The sequence below is a fragment of the Tenrec ecaudatus genome, chromosome 15 (genome assembly GCF_050624435.1).
Source record: "Tenrec ecaudatus isolate mTenEca1 chromosome 15, mTenEca1.hap1, whole genome shotgun sequence".
Classification (NCBI taxonomy): Eukaryota; Metazoa; Chordata; class Mammalia; order Afrosoricida; family Tenrecidae; genus Tenrec; species Tenrec ecaudatus.
In genome coordinates, this window is record NC_134544.1 from 40,533,834 (window position 1) to 40,549,784 (window position 15,951).

The window sequence follows — 15,951 nt, forward strand, 5'->3', positions numbered from 1 at the left end:
GATGAGTGGGTTAGCAACCTTAAGGGAAGGGGCAGAAATTTGAGCATGTCATCGGATAGCCTCCCAATAAAAATCCTGACATGGAAGCTTTCTCGTGGTGAAAGCCCTCAGTGTCCACCAAGGGAAAGCAGAGTGTCCTTTTCTGGGGCATGGACGCTCCGTGATGGGAACCCTCCCAGGTCTCACCCTGTGTTGTTTCTTCATCGGTATCCTTTTCGCTATAATAAAACTGTCGTCATAAACACAGGCCTTCCTGTGACTCCTCGGAGTTGTTCTGACAAGTTATGAAACCACGGGAGCCAGCCGGTCAGAAGTGAAGCAGTCTGGGGACCCCTGAAAGATGCCTGCGTGGCGCAGGTGGCTAGCGATCAACTACCAGTGGGAAAGCTAGCAGTCGGAACCCAGAACCCACTACTACCACAAAAGAAAGGTCTGGAATCTACTGCCACAAAGATTACAGCCAAGAAATACCTACGGCGCTCAGTCAGGCACACATGGAGGCTGTGGGACAACATGAGCTGGAATCAAGGGCTTAATATTTGGTGGGGGGCGGGCTAGGGACCCCTGGGCTGACTGCTAGTGTTCTGCGGGGGTAGAATGACCCACCCCAATTTTGTAGTCAGCAGCAGGTCAGAAGTGAGGGTGTCATGGGGACTCACTCCCAAGCTTGCAGCAATCTGAAGTCTCGGGCTGACTTGCCAGTCTGGAGGTACGTGTTCTTTCACTTGTCTGGATCTGATCTGGATCCCAGGAGTTAGGGTTAGAGGAAGGTGTACACATGTATCACCCCGCACAGATGTGGGGCAACGGAGAGCAGAATTGGGCTGGCATTTGTTTTTGATGGATCCATACAGTCTGGTGTCAGAAAAGCAGATTCGATTTTTTTCCACCTACAGGTTGCAGGCTCTCACTGGACATCTTAAGAATTACCTTGCAATGAGCAGCCAGTTTCAACGTACCCCAACGCCCGCGTGTGCACTGACTTACTCAACAAGGACCAGTCTACTGACTGCACAGTGCTTACCAGCACCGCAGGCTCTGGAGATCCACGGCTGGAAAGGAAGACACACTGTGTTCTCACAACGCTCACACGGATTGGGGAAGCCAGGCATTTTTTTTAAAACAAATATTTGCATAAACAGTGAGTGTTCCCAAGAGGTTTGCAGCCAGCTTCTTAAAGGTCACACCAAACAAACCATCAGCACATTTGCTAAAGCTGTGTTCTGAGTAAGCGCCTCTCGGATTTCAACGTGCACACAAATCACCTGTGAATACTGTTAAAACTGATTCTGATTCGGTTGCTGCCATGAGGAGGTGCCTGAGAGTCTATATTCCTATCAAACTCCCTTGGGCTCCAAGCTCATGCTGCTGGTTTAGTCTAAAGGTACCACAGAAACAGCCTCAAACTATCATTTAGAATGCAAACCTGCTTCATAAAGGCAAGGGCATCTTGTCTCGTAGTCACCAGAGTTGTGCCCAGGACTTACAAAACAGTGACTGACAGATGGTCCTTAATAAATATTTACAGCATAAATGGGTGTACAGGCTAGTTCAGCGCTGCCCAATAGTAGCCACTCACCGTGCACAGGCAGTGTGGCTGGTGCGAGGGAAGAGCCGAGTTCTCCCTTCTACTTAAATAGCCAAGTGTGGTTAGTGACTACCATGGGACAGCCCAAGTCTAGACACTGCACAGAAGTGATGTAAACACTGGACTGACAAGGCTGAGGTCTGCAGCTTAGCTTTGTGAAATGAGCCCGTTACAACTTCTCAGAGCCTAACTTCCTCGTCTGCGAAATGAGGGCAAGGCACTCTATCGCTCCGTGTTCTTGGCAGGAATTGTTATAAAACAATACATTGAGCATAAGGCACGATTAAGGTGACATTCTTTGCCCTCCAGAAACGGTTCCCCATCGGAAAGACTACTTTGCCTGTTGCCCACTTTGGTCAGAAAATGCCAAGGCCATGCACGTTTGGTTGATGGGTTGGTTCCATCAGTGGCTTTGAGAATGAGGCCAAGGTCATAAGCTGGGGGGAGGGGGAGGAGGTCAAGAAGGGGGCTTCATTTAGCAAGGTGGATCAGGTAAGAGGCAATGACAATGCAAATCCTTCCAATTCTGGTAACTCTCTAATGGGAGCTGAAGTGGCTGTGGGCGAGTCCCTGACATTTCATTCATTCATTCGTCCTGGAAGGGCTGATCGTCACCTAAAGCCCGCTACTTCCCTAACACAGGCGCCAGCTCCTTCCAGGCCGGGTCCTCTACGTGGGCAGCTGGCCGCGAAGCCCCCGCCCTGGACCGCCGGCGTGTCCTCCCCTCCCCCGCCGCCCGCGCCGGCCAGGCGAGGGTCAGCCTGGCACCCAGGCTCCAAGACCGCACGACCGAAACCAGGGGCCATATTTAGCTATATTTTTGGTCAATAAAACAAACTTCCGTCTTTAAAGGGGAAAAAAAAAAACCCAAAACGGTTCTAACTCAATGTCAAACTAGAACGGAAACTCGCTCCTCGCCGCAGCTGCCAACCAGAGACGCCGCGTGTCCACCGGCCCCCGAGTCCCCCGCCCGGACCCGGCGCCGAGCGCGCCCGCGCCCCGGCCCACGGCAGCGCGGCCACAAAGGCCAGGGGGACCGGACGGGGACGCGGCCGCGGCCGGGCCTGTTCCTGCTCCTCCAGCCCCGCGCGAGCGGCTGCGGCCCCGGGACAGCCCGGCGCGGGCGGCACTCACCTCGGTCCGCGCGCGCGGCGGCGGCGGCGGGCGCTCCTCGGGCTGGCCCGGGCGGTCGCCGCGCGGTCCCGCGGGCCGCAGCGCGGGCGATACTCTCGGGCCGCCGTGCGCCGCGCCGCCTCCTCGGCCACTGCCGGCGGCCTCCCCGGCGGGCGAGCGGGCGGGCGGGCCCGGCCCGGGCCCCGCCTCCGCCGCGCCCGCCCCCGCCCCCGCCCCCGCGCGGGCCTCCCTCCGCGGGCTGGACGCGCTACTCGGGGCCGCCCCGCATGCCGCCGCCGCCGCCGCCGCAGCGCGCGCGCTCGCGCGCTCGGGCCGCCCTCCGCCGCGGGCCCGGGCCGCAGGCCGCCCGCACAGGCCACTCGGCGCGGTGCTCGCAGCGCGCGGCGCGCTCCGCGGCGGCGGCCGGTGCGGCTGCGCGGGGGAGGCCGGGGCGCCGCCCCCCGCTCCTGCGGCGAGTCCGGCGCGGGCTGCGCGCGGGGGCCTGGCCGCCCCTCCCCACCCGAACAGCGGGGGGCCGGTCGCGGAGGTGCGTGGGCGCGCGCCCCGGAGCCGGAGGCGCGGACTCGGCCGTGTGGTCCGCGCCGGTGGTCCCCACCTGGCCCCGGGCACTGACCACGAGGCTGCCGCGGCCAGGGAAACCCGAGTCTGGCCCGTTCACGTCGGGCGGATCCGGGGCTGGAGAAAATGGCAGTGCGCTCACGGCGCGGAGGAGGCCCTCGGATCCGGCCCGATGGTGACGCCCCGGAGCGGCCGAGCGGGACTGGGCTCCGCGGAACCTGAGTGCCGCATTCGTCGGGCGCTGCTGAGCCCCGAGCTCTGCGAGGCGGTGGGCACGTAAGAGGTCGGGGACCGAGAGGGCAGGCCACTGCCCGGAAGGTGCCGGAAGAGGCAGCCAGGCCTCTGGAGACAAAAACATCGGGACCCCTTTCAGAATTGGGACCGATTGGGGACGCGTCTCCTGCGCGGTGCCCCTCTGGGGACTAATCCTTGTGCCCCATTCCAGCACCCAGCTGTACCATCCTCTGGACCGTGGTCCTCGTGACTCCAACCACTCAGCTAATAAAGTAATTCCGACTTAAGTTATTCAGAGGTTTATGTCTGGTACTGCCAACCAGGAACTGGGATAATAGGAAAATCGTTCCCTCTGGCACCAAACAATTTGTGTATAAATTGCTGACCCGAAAATAGATTCGTTTTGTAAACATTCGCCTAAACGAATGTATACATTTCCCATATTAAGCTGTATGGGAAACTTTCTGATTGTTCCCAGATCCAAAGAATAACATACCAAATCCTATCAACATTATATTTATATAAGCCCTGGTAGTGTAGTAGTTACACATTGGGCTTCCATCCTTATGGTCGCCAGTTCAAAACCTAGGGAGACAGACTGCATCTCCCTAGGGAGACAGACTGGGCTTTCTACTCCCATAAACATTACAGTCTTGAAAACCCATAGTGGGTAGCTGTGCGTCAGTATTGACTCAGTGGCAGGGAGTTTGGCATGATGTGTGTGTGTGTGTGTGTGTGTGTGTACACATACATATACAATGTATACATATACGGTAAAAGTCAATTCCACTCTTTGGGATACTATCCTGTGTACTTTGTAGTGGTGGCTATCACCTCTGGTAGCAGATGAGAAGTCCTGCCTTTCAAGGTACCCATTCCTGAGGGGACTGCAGCAGCCAGCCTCTGAGTTCGTAATCCCGGAAAGGTTAGTAGAGGAGAACAAACCATTGGTACCACTCAGAGACTCTCGTTTATTACTTAAACTGCCCCATAAAAAAAAAATCTCTGCAATTTTATATCCCATTTTAAAGCTTGTCTACATTTTCCAATTGTTTTAAAAATAACAGTTTAAAAGTCACTAAATTACCCAAGTGAATATTTGAAATGAAGGCGATCATAATTAGCCTGTTCATGTACCATAAGGAAATTTACTTTGGAGATAAAGATGCAAGTCTTTAAAAAATACAGTCTCTTTGGAGAAGAGATTTGCAAAGCATATATCTGATAAGAGACTCATATCCAGAATATATAAAGGACACTTGCAACTCAAAAATAAGAAAATGAATAATCCAATTAAAAGTGGAGAAAAGAACTGAATAGACATTTTACCAGTAAAGATAAAATAGCCAACAATTACATGAAAAGACGTTTGATATCATGCCTAATTAAGAAAATGCACATGAGAATCACTATGAGGTTGCTGATAGGAATGCAAGCAGCCTATAGCCATATAAAAGTACCCTAACGAAGCCACTGCCATTGAATCAGTGAGAGTGACCCTACGTGACAAGGTAGGACTACTGCACCCTAGGAAGGTCAAGGCTGTGAATCTTTACAGGAGAATACAGATACATCTTTCTCCAGTGGAGCAGCTAGTGGGTTTGAACCAGTGATGAGCACCCAGTGCTTTCAACCCACCGTATCATGAGGGCTCCTCAAAATTCAATTCTGATTCATGGCCACCCTATATATGGTTTTTGAGGCCATAAATCTACCAGAGCAGTTAGCTTCATTTTTCTCCAGAGAAGCAGTGGATGGCCTTGAACCACTGACCTTGCATGTAGCACTCCGAAGCTTACCTGAAAACACCACTAAGGCACTTGACTTAAAGTGCCATATGACCCAGTAATTCCTCACCTAGATAGTAGGTTTTACCTACTATCCCAGAGTAGTGTTCCTATGAACCCTTTTTAAAGCAGAATGAGTAGAGCAAAGAAGTAATTATTAATTTGTATAAGAATATTTTTAGTGTTTCCAGACCCAAAAATAACCTATCAAATTATATCAAATGACACACAAAACCTAAAATAACACGAATATTTGAGGAAAGGAGGAATGCAATTAAAAGGAACAAAATATTGTTACAAGTTAAAACATGAAAGAACTGAGAGCATCAAATGAAAGATGGTAGGTGCAAAAGAATGGGACTGGGTAGTGATTCAAAGGATGCAAGAGATCTTTGGGTGGGTGGGGTGCAGGGGGGATTTAATTGAACTAAAATTGGATTGTGGTACTTGCTGCAAAGTCTGTATTTACTAAATAACACTAAACTGTGCACTTGAATTCTGTGATGCTTACCTTCCCAACACGATAGCAAATGTGGTAAAGAAATCTGGTGCCCGGCTATTACAAGATATAGAGCCTGGGGTCTTTAAGGCTTAAAGTTAAACAAGTGGTCTTCTAGCAGGGAAGCAACACAGCCCACATGGACAAAGCACACCAACCCAAGTGATCAGGAGGTATCAATGAGATGGGGTATCAGGCATCAGAAGACCCAAAACAAACAATCATATCGATGCAAATGAGGAAGGGTGGAAATGGAGACCCAAAGCCCATCTGTAGACAATTGGACATCCCCTCACAGAAGGGCCACAAGGAAGGGAGGAGCCTTAAAGATACAGTGTAGCAACACACAACTTTCCTGTAGTTCTTTAATGCTTTCTCCCCCCCACTATCATGACCCCAGTTCTACCTTACAAATCTGACTAGGCCAGAGTCTGTACACTGGCACAGATAAGAGCTCTTGACACATAATCCAGGGCAGATAAACCCCTCAGGACCAATAATGAGAGTATCGATACCATGAGGGAAGGGTGAAGGTGGGGGCAGAAGGAGGCAAAAGAGGGAATCGATTGCAATGATCAAGATACATACCACCACCACCCCACCCACATAGGGACAAACAACAGAAACATTGGTGAAGGGAAAACGTGGATGGTGTAAGACATGAAAATTAAAATAATTTATAAATTATCAAGGGTTCATGTGGGTCGGAAGGTAGGGGACGGAGGGGAAAATGAGGAGCTGATATACCAAGGGCATAAGTAGAAAGGAAAGGTTTTGAAAACGATGATGGCAACATATGTTACAAATGTACTTGATAGACAAAAGATATAGGGTCTGGGGTCTTAAAGGCTTGAAGATAAACAAGCGGCCATCTAGCTCAGAAACAACAAAGTCCACATGGAAGAACACACCAGCCTGTGTGATCACGAGGTTCCAAAGGGATCAGTTATCAGGCATCAAAGAACAAAAAATCATATCATTGGCTGCACACCTCCATGATGCGATCACTGAGGACAAATGGGTGCATAAGCAAATGTGGCGAAGGAAGCTGATGGTGTCCGGCTATCAAAAGGTATAGTGTCTGGGGTCTTAAAGGCTTGAAGGTAAACAAGCGGCCATCTAGCAGAGAAGCAGCAAGCCCACATGGAAGAAGCACACCAGCCTGTGTGATCACAAGGTGTCCAAGGGATCAGGTATAAAAACATCAGCAGAACAAAGAAATCTTACCATAGTGAATGAAGGGGAAAGTGCAGAGTGGAGACCCAACGCCCATTTGTCGGCCACTGGAGATCACCTTGCAGAGGAGTCTAGGGGAGGAGATGAGTCAGTCAGGGTTCAATGTAGCACCGATGAAGAATACAGCTTTCCTCCAGTTCCTAAATGCTTCCTCCCCCCCAACTACCATGATCCAAATTCTATCTTGCAAGTCTTGGTAGAGCAGAGGATGTACACTGGTGCAGATGGGAGCTGGAGGCACAGGGAATCCAGGGCAGATGATACCTTTGGGACCAGGGGTGTGAGGGGCGATTCTGGGAGAGTAGAGGGAGAGGGGGTTGGAAAGAGGGAACCGATTACAAGGATCTACATGTGACCTCCTCCCTGGGGGACGGACAACAGAAAAGGGGGTGACGGTAGACATTGGACAGGGCAAGATATGACAAAATAATTAATTTATAAATTATCAAGAGCTCATGAGGGAGGGGGGAGCAGGGACGGAGGGGGGGAGGAAAGGACCTGATGCCAAGGGCTTAAGTGGAAAGCAAATGATTTGAAAATGATGAGGGCAAAGAATATACAGATGTGCTTTACACAATTGATGTATGTATGGATTATGATAAGAGTTGTATGAGCCCCTAATAAAACGTTTAAAAAACAAAACACAAATGTGCTTGACAGAGTTGATGTATGGATTGTTATAAGAGCGGAAAGAGCCCCCAATAAAATGATTTATTAAACTAAAAGACAAAACAAACAAACATTTAAAAAATAAAATAAACTGCGCACTTGAAACAAGTGAACTAATGTTATGGCATGTCAGTGAAAGCTCAGTAAGTCAATTGGAAACACAAGTCTGTATCTATACCGTGAGGTCACCCAGGATAGTCCTCACACTTTGATCTGGTTGCAAAAGTTCAGCAAGTTAGAAATAAAAGAATTGAATAAAGCATTCTGAAACCTTAAAACACATCTTTTTATTGACAAGTGCCAAATACTGGTCCCTCATCCATTAGGAAAATATGATTGTCCATGGAAAGAAAATGCATTTTTCACAACTTTCTATAACCAAGGACAATGACTCAGCAATCCTCCAGTTTACCTAAGCAACGACAAAGGTTTACTATTTTTTTTACAATCATTTTATTGGGGCCTCATACAATTTAAGGGGGGAAAAGTGTCACCCCTTTACCTCTGAAAGAGTAGGGACAGGGAAGAGTAGCGTAAGCAAGCTTGAGGGCAGGAAGGAAATGGATGCCTGACAATAGGGCCAATAGCTGCCAACCAGGAAGGGGCAAAGGGCACACCGATGAGGCAACCTTGGGACAGGGACATCATCTTTCCCAGTGTTCTTCTCGTTTCCCTTCAGCTATGTGCCTGCCATCCGGGCTCCCTCCTCCCCTTGTGCATGGAGTTTGTCCCCACTCATGGTTGTACTGCGCAGCAAAAGTGCTCCTTTGAGTTTTCTTGGCTATCACCTTTAGCCTTTCCTTCTGGTGCTGCTCAAAGATCCATTTCGCTGCCATCTGGTCCCTGGTGACTCTATGCCTCTGTGGGTTTCCAAGGCTATACATCTTTACAGGAGCAGAAAGCCTCGTTTGTCTCCCACAGAGCAGCCCAGGAGGTTGAACTGCTGACCTCACACAATGCAAAACGCCAGGCTCCATCTGGTGTTCCAAGGTGAGTTCAAACTTGCAGAATCACTCTACTCAGTTACACATGATTTTTGCACAGAACAACTTAATCCCTGGAATATTAATTGCTTCAATGAGATACATTCAAAGGGAACTATACCACTCGAAGGAGTTTGCCTCACTTGCCTACATTCCCTCCACTCGGGCACATGAGCTGCACACCTGGGAAATAGTTCTTGGAGCAAATCATTAATTCTGTGCGTGGTTTCTTTAAGGTTCTCTTAAAAAAAATGGGTGCTGATTGAGTGACGCTAGTATTCTTTTAATTTAAGAATAAGGCCTAATTGTTCATTGAAAATTAGATCAGAAGCAAGGGAATGGCCTGGATTCGTTTAAATGAAGAGATCTTAGAGATCACCTACAGCAGAGGAAGCTGCCCAAGGATCATTGGCCAGGAGAGGAGGTTGAAAGAATGGGTCTTTTATACAGAACTGTGGGCAAAGCCAGGAGCCCTGTGGTACAGTGGGTGATGCATTGAGCATCTCACCAACAGGTTGCTCTGAGGGAGGAAAATGAAGTAGTGTGTTTCTCTAGCTACAGATGTCCGGCCCTGGAAACCCTACGAGCCAGCTCTAACTCTGCCCTACGAGGGTGCTACAAGTCAGAATCAGCTCAATGGGCGGTGGGTTTGGCTTCATTTGAGGTGTGGCAGGAGTCTTTACAGGGTAGACAGAAGCAGAGAAAGTGATCCTGAAAGATGACAGTCAAGGACAAGTCCACATAGGACTCAAATGCCATGAAACATGTTATAATCTTGCAGCATGTACAAACTCTATTATCTTCCACTTTACTGCTTGTTTTTGCTTTTGTCAACCAAATGCCCAGCAACCCTATCTGGTAGCTGAAGCCTCAGGAACATTAACATACTTCTTTCTTCCATCACTTCTAACCCATATCACACAATCGCTATCATGATCACTCTGCTCAGGCTGAGAAACAAGAGGGGCGCATGGGATGGAGGCAGAAGAGTCAAGTCCTCTTGGATGCACTGGATGGTGATTATATGGACGTTGATGTGGAAGGTCAGAAGGGGGACTTGTCAGGGTGTGATGAGGACCATTCTGAAGATGAGGGTATCACAAGCAGCCCAGAAAGCACCATAGCCTTGATTGTGATAATTCATCACCCACTGCTGTCCAGTCAATTCCAATTTACAGCAACCTTTTAGGACATAGGGAGCCTGGTGGGATAGTGGCTACACAATGGGCTGCTAACCCTAAGGTCAACTGTTTGAAACCACCAACCGGTCCTCAGAGAAAGACTGGGCTTTCTACTCCTGTAAATAGTTACAGTCTTAGAAATCCCCAGGGGCAGTTCTATCCCATCTTATAGGGTCACAGTGAGTCAGCATCAACTGATTTTTTTTTTTTAAGTTTTACAGGACGTAGAGCAGGAGTCCTCAAATTTTTTAAACAGGGGGCCAGTTCACTGTCTCTCAGACACGTTGGAGGGCCAGATTGTAGTTTAAAAAAAACTATGAACAAATTCCTATGCACACTGCCCATATCTTATTTTGAAGTAAAAAAACAAATGGAGCAAAAACACCTGGCAGTCCAGATAAATGTCTTAGCCGGCAGCATGTGGCCCACAGGCCATTGTTTGAGGACCCCTGTTGTAGAGGAACCACTCCATTGGGCTTTAGATACTGCGAATCTTTACAGAAGCAGACTGCTCTTCCTCCCATGGAGTGACTGATGGGTTTGAACCACCAGCCTTTTGATTAGCAGCCTGATGCTTAACCAAGCCTCTCGGATCTAGTTACATTGACTGTGACATAGTTTCAGTACTATATTGAACGCTGTATTCAAAAAACCCAAATCCATGTATGGTTTAAAACTACATGACTTGCTTTCTGGCCTATGCTGCGTGTCCCTTGATGGTCTGTGGGGGAGTTGACTGTGGTAAATTAGAATCCACATTAGTACATGAGAACTCATTGGCAGAAGTTTATGTATAGAACACGTGCTGAATTTCAAGGTGTATCAACACTTCCGCTCCAAATACCTCTTTGTCATACATGTCAATGGTCAAGTCAGTTAGCATGATCACGTCTAACTCCAAAGAAAACAGGGAAATACAATCCAGCTTAGCATGTCCCCAGAAAGTAGAGAGCTGGAAATATGTGACCAACCACATTATTGACAGTCAAAAGTATCAAAGTTTTTTCATCACAATAAAGTACCCAAATTTCAGAATAACTGTTTATTTTTTAATTTTTTAATTAAAAAAAATTCTAAATTCCCAGGAGGTTTTAAAAATGATACAGAGAAAGATCCTTTTGACTCTTCACCCAGTCCTCCCAGAGGTTACATCTTCTATAACGACAATACATCAAAAGCAGGAAGCTTACATTGATACAAAGTAGAGGAACAAGATACAGTGTTATTCTACTACTACAAAGATCTCTCTCCTGCAACCCTTTCCAGTCCCACCCACTTTCTTTCCGATACTTTCCTCTCTACCCCAGGCAACCACTTATCTCTTCTCCATCTCTATGATTTTGTCATTTCAAGAATGTTACGTAAATGAGCCATATAGTATGGGACCTTAATTTTTTTTCCACACTCCATATAATCTCCTTGCCTATAAAACCAAAGAAGAAACCCAGACAAACCTGCTACCATCTAGTTGGTTCCAACTCCTTGAATACACTTGGGTATTATTATTATTATTTTCAATCCACTCTGCTAATCTGTTTTAAAGGAACGATTGAGGGAAACCCCAGCATTCTCCACGGGAGCACAGCGGCCACACTTCACGATGGCTCCTGGCGACAGGGCTGATGCCGGGCAGGTGGTAGGCTCGAGCAGGCCAGCAAAAGTGCCTGTGGACTTGGACCTTGTGGGCACCGACTAGAACGGTGGGGAGCTGCAGAGAAAGATCGGGGCGTGTGGCTTCGAGTTCAGCATCATGGTGGTAAGGGCAGAGCGGCTTGGGAAAACCCACCGTAATCAACACCCTCTTCCACAATCAGTCGGAAATGGGGTGCAGCCCAGGTCAGACGAGAGCTTCCCAAAACCATAAAGGTCAAGTCCACGTGTGATAGTGAGGAGACAGGTGTGCGGATGAAACTGATAGTGATTGGCACACCCAGGGCTGTCCGCGACCACACCCACCGTGAGAACAGTTGGCAGCCTATCAGGAATGAAGTCCATCAGCGACCAGCAGCAGGGGTACCTGCAGGGGATGATCTATGTGAGCCCCAAGGGGATCCCAGACTTGTGCATGCTCTGCTACCTCTGCTTCACCCCGGCCACCTGCCACACACACCCTGGAAGCACCTGAACAAATGATCAGCATCGTCCAGTCACTGCCAAGGCCAGCACACTGACCCTGTGCAAGAGGGTCTACCTCAAACAGTGGACCTCCTGTCCAATGGCATTAGCATGTTACCCCCAAGGGGACCATGAGGACTAAGTCAACGGGGCACATTCTCCGCTTGGAAGGGACCCTGCTTGGACGTCCTGCCCAGGACTCTCTCCCCATCAGCTTGGTACTCGCCGTCCTTGCCCACCACCACAGGTGGAGTCACCTGGAGGAATGTCCATTCAACAGCCGGTCCTCATGGCACTCCCTCTAAATAAAACTCCATTTTCCTCTCTTTCTGTTTCATGTACTTCTGACACATGGACCACAATGCTCTTTGTCTGACGAGGCCATCCACATCCCTCAATTATGATCAGAAGAAATTCCATGGAGCTTTCATCCTTGTGGGAACCCTGCACATGGATCTTGGACTTCCGCTGTCATCCATAGCCTCCTGCAAACCAAGTTCACAATTGAATACCATTCTGTCCTTTGGGTTTGGGTTTTATTATTTACCATCCTTGCCTATAAGGCATGTTCTGGCCGACCTCCCATTACTCACTGTGGTTATTGATCAGGTTTAATTGATCCAGGGGAAAAGCCTAAACTTTGTAGGTAACATCCTTTCTGCTGTTGACCCCATCCAATGAAATATTTTCAAAATATTCCATTACTATTAGGTGAACATTACATGCAATTGCGTTTTGTTATCCTATTTTTCAACTGTAAAATAGGCATTTGAGTCTGCTGTCTATTTCTTTGCAGAGACTTTCCCTACTTGTTTCACATGGGTCAATTATAGATTGGCTCACTGAAACGTTTATATGATGGCTGCGTTAAGATCCCTGTCAAATAATTTCAACATCTGTGTCGTCTCAACATTGGCATCTGTTCACTGTCTTTTCTCATTCCAGGTAAGATGCTGCTGGTTCTTAGCATGCCGAATAGTTTTCCATAGTGTCTTTGCCTTTGGGGTGCTATGCACTGAGACTCTGGGTCTTACTTCCGTCTTCTGGTTTAGCACACATCCTCCGAGATTAGGCCAGCCAAAGAGGCCACTCCCTGCCCTCTTGTAATTGCCAGGGTGAGATAGAAGATCTACCTTCCAGCTGGCCTTTTCTGATACTACTTCAGCAAGGACTTGGGATGGGTACAAGGGGCACCAGACTACATATAGCTGTCCTGCCCAAAGTCTTTCTTCCCCACTGCCTCACTTACCAATTTGTTACACAGACAGCTACAATTTCCAGGCTGTCGCCTAACCTATAGATTTTGTACTTGTCAGTTCATATCATCGCACGAGCCCACTTTTCAAAATATTAATCTCTCAAAAGAGAGAGAGTTGGTTTTTAAACTTAAACAAACAAGCCACCACCACAACAACAACCATCTTTTTTAACCTAAGTGACTACACTTCGAAAATAAATGGCCAGCCATTTTACGCTTTTGTTAATGGCTTTGACGGTTGCATTCCACCCCGTGGTTCCCCAAGTCAGAGCCCTGGTTCGCTGCTCTCATGAAGATGACTGTCCTGAGCCCCCTAAAGCACAGGGCTACCCTGTCACATGAGGTCGTTAGGAGTCGGAATGGACTTGAATCTCCTCACACTAATGCTCTTAGAAGTGGTTGGATTCATGTTATCACAGTGAGTAATGGGAGGTCGGCCAGAACATGCCTTATAGGCAAGGATGGTAAATAATAAAACCCAAACCCAAAGGACAGAATGGTATTCAATTGTGAACTTGGTTTGCAGGAGGCTATGGATGACAGCGGAAGTCCAAGATCCATGTGCAGGGTTCCCACAAGGATGAAAGCTCCATGGAATTTCTTCTGATCATAATTGAGGGATGTGGATGGCCTCGTCAGACAAAGAGCATTGTGGTCCATGTGTCAGAAGTAATTAGGTTGAAATGTATCTTATCATTTTATCTCCCTTTTAACCCATTTTAAAGCTGTTACAGTTAAAAAAAAAAAAGTCCAGAGGAAATACCCCTCCATCAAGATTCTGGTGAACCCCCTCTGATCTCAGACAAAGGGTTGGGAATGACCTTGCTGTCATGCAGAACGCAGGGTGGTGGTGGTGGTGGGTGGGGCACTGGATTGTTGCAGGCCCATTTAGGTAGAAATTTGTCACTTTATCATTTGATCTCCTTTTTGACCCATTTAAATTTTGTTCTAGTTTTTAATTTCCTTTTATTCTTTTTGGTATGTTTTTTATCTGTTTTACTTTGCTGTTGTTGTTGTTTGTTTGTATTTTCTTAAATCATTTCCTGGATATGAAATCCATGATAGGTAAATCTATCGAGATAGTAACTGGATTAATAGCTCCTTGGGGTCTGTCGGGGAAGGTTGAGGGGGAAATGGGGAGCTAATAACAATGAGTATAAGAATGAAGAAAATGTTCTAAAACTGATGGTCATGATGATTGTACAACTCTTCTTGACATGATTCAACTATTGAATTGTATGATATGTGGATTATATGCCAAGAAATTATTTCTTAAAAATATGTTTATTAGTGTCACACCTTTTGTGGTATCTTTGAAGAGCCAGCACCGGTTCTAGCCTCTCCAGTTCCCAGAGGCCTTCCAGAAAAGTCTTGGAGATTTTTTTCGTATCTCTTGATCTAGCAGTTAAAAACCTAAAGGTCTGTGTTTAAAATGAACATCTCAATGCTATTTCCAAACAGTTGCCACCCACCCCACCCTCAAAAGGTGTTGCTCTGTTCAGAACAATATTTATCATCTTTGTATATCTGTTAGTTACTCAGACAACCAGCCATTGTTGACTGAGTTAAACAAGACAGAACATTAAGTTTCTCTTTGGGAGTTTTCCCAGTGTACCTCTCTCAGAGGATGGTCATGAGAGAAATTATAGAGCAGAGGAAACTGAAGTACTAACAATGGACTTGTGTGGGAGGGTGTGCACGTATGCGTGTGAGGAAACACACAATCACTCCCTCACACACACACACACATACGCACACACACACAAATGTCTGCACTCATTTTGTTTTCCTAATGAGAGTAAGAGAACAGTGTCAGAACTTGCTTTCTGATATGTAACTAGTTAGAAAACCTACTTGTGGAAGAACAGGTTTCATTGAAAGACAAGGGGAGCAAGAGATAAAAATGGATTCCTATTTCTCTATACATTTCTTTTATATTTTATAATATGCATATATCAGCATTTTCCTCATGTTTAGCACCTGATAATTCCAGTAAATGAAGTCTTTCTAAATTGATTCTGCCATTTCCTAATGCACCCATGTTGCCTTTTTGGGGGGTGGTTGACCAAACCCAAGCCCATTCCCATTAAATCCAATCTGACTCACAGCAGCCCTGGGTAGGAGTTCCAAGACTCTAAATCTTTATGGGTTTGAACTACCAACCTTGTGGTTAAGCTACCTAATGGCTAATCCATAGTGACACTAGGTCAATGGTGAGTATCTCTTCCTTTGAACTTTATCTGTGGAAATTCTTGAAGGCCTCGGTGAAGTTTTCGTCTCTGAGAAAAGATTTGCTTACTTCAGTGTTTTTCTGAAGGTATTTGAATTCTTTACACTGAGGTTTTCAAAATCTCAGGGATAGTTTGGCTTTAGATCATATGAAACTTCCCGAAGATTCCCCACCATCCGGGCAGACGATATCCTGTGCCCTTCTCTCTCCTGCTAACCAAAGCTTGGTGGTATGAATCCATAAATCACCCCACGGGAGAAAGACATGGCAGTCTGTCTCCGTAGAGATGTATAGCCTTGGAAACTATAGGTAGTGGTTCTACTCTGAGCTACAGGTCACTATTAGTCGGGATTGACTCAGTGGCCTTGGGTTTGGGGGGTTAGTTAGTTAGTTTTTAACCCATGCCAAGATCAAGATCGCTAGGCAAGTTATTATTTTTTCTCTCCTTCTTTCGGAAGAATTGGTCCCTAGCTTTTCAT

The 15,951-nt window shown here is 47.3% G+C and overlaps 1 protein-coding gene across 1 annotated transcript in view; it reads right to left on the minus strand.

Moving 5' to 3' along the window:
• The window catches only part of GALNT1 (polypeptide N-acetylgalactosaminyltransferase 1), a 110,854-nt gene extending 107,975 nt beyond the window's left edge, over window positions 1–2,879 (minus strand). The window contains exon 1 of the mRNA XM_075533155.1: window positions 2,723–2,879. The gene's annotated coding sequence lies outside the window, so the exon portion shown is untranslated. The remainder of the gene's footprint in view (window positions 1–2,722) is intronic.
• Between the last annotated feature and the right edge of the window lie 13,072 nt (window positions 2,880–15,951).